Source organism: Trichechus manatus, unplaced genomic scaffold (genome assembly GCF_000243295.1).
Source record: "Trichechus manatus latirostris isolate Lorelei unplaced genomic scaffold, TriManLat1.0 scaffold00039, whole genome shotgun sequence".
Classification (NCBI taxonomy): domain Eukaryota; kingdom Metazoa; phylum Chordata; class Mammalia; order Sirenia; family Trichechidae; genus Trichechus; species Trichechus manatus.
This window is the reverse complement of record NW_004443975.1, coordinates 11,037,223-11,038,677: the sequence shown is the minus strand read 5'-3', so window position 1 is coordinate 11,038,677 and position 1,455 is coordinate 11,037,223.

Below are 1,455 nucleotides of genomic sequence, written 5' to 3'. Positions count from 1 at the left end.
TATTTTTACCTCTTCATCCTTATCTTTCTTCAGAGAAATTTTATCTTTCCCAAGGTCACATGACCAGAGGGAGGAGGAGGATGTGATAAGAACTAAGGTCTTCCTCCTGAGCCCTCATTCACTATAGCTCATCTAAGATTGAATAGGATCTATTCCTAGTTCTAGATCAGGGATTCTCAAAGCTGGTCACCAGGCAAGCAGCATCAGTAGTATCACCTTGAAATTTATTTGAAATACATACTGTCATTTCCACCCTGTAACCAGTTGCCGTTGAGTCGATTTCGACTCATAGTGATCCTATAGGACAGAATAGAACTGCCCCCACAGTGTTTTCAGGGAGCAGCTGGTGGATTTGAACTGCTGACTTTTTGGTTAGCAGCCGAACTCTTAACCATTTCTCCACTAGGGCTCCATTTCCACCCCAGACTCACTGAATCAGAAACTCTGGGGGTGGGGCCCAGGAATCTGTATTTTAATGGGGTCTCCAGGTGATTCTGATGCACGATAGAAAATCACTGCTCTCCTGGGAATTTTTTCTGTAAAGGGTCAGATAATAAGTATTTAGACTTTGCAGACCATAAGATCTTTGTTGTATCTACTCAACTCTGTCATTGCAGAGAGAGAGCAGCCATAGGCAAACGGGTATGGCTGCTGTCCAGTAAAACTTCATTTACAAAAACATGGTTTGCTGACTCCTGCTCTAGTCTGGCATCATGAGAGTAAATGGTTTTTTGATCATTGTTCAGAGGCAGCATAATGTAAAGGAAAAATACATGTGTAATGGAATCAGATTCACCCAGTTTTGAATCTTTATTTGTTGCACTGTGTGATCTTAGGCAAGTTCCTAACCTCTTGGAGTTTTAGTTTCTTTGACTTTGAAATGGAGATAATGATACTTCCCTTAGAGAGTTACTTTGAAGGGTAAAGGAGATAAAGCACATGGTATGGTGCTGGCCAATAGTGGGCATGGTAGTGAGAAAAACACACACACACACACACACACACACACACACACACAACTCATAGCCTGTACTTGGGCTTAAAATCCTTGGACTCTCAGATAAGGTACATTTCATTCATATGTGAAGGAATGGATTGAGAATATAAAAAAAAATTTACTTGTTTTTAATTGAAAAAGTATTTTAACTGGAATATAATATTCTTATATTTCTATAATTGAATTCTTTAATTACATATATGATTCATTTAGAATAAGTGTATCTAAAGTTTCTGGTAACCTTATTTTTTGAAACAAAATTTAGAACAGAAATGCCTCAAATAACCAAATAACCATCACAAAGCCCATGCGTTATACAAGTCATCACTCAGAGCCTATTTATTTCATCTTATTTGTAGTTTGTAAACTCACTTTTTAAGGTTTCTTTTTACACATTATATCAGAAGCCAAAATAAGAAACTGATAACAGTAGAGACAATTGAGAAGAAACAAATAAC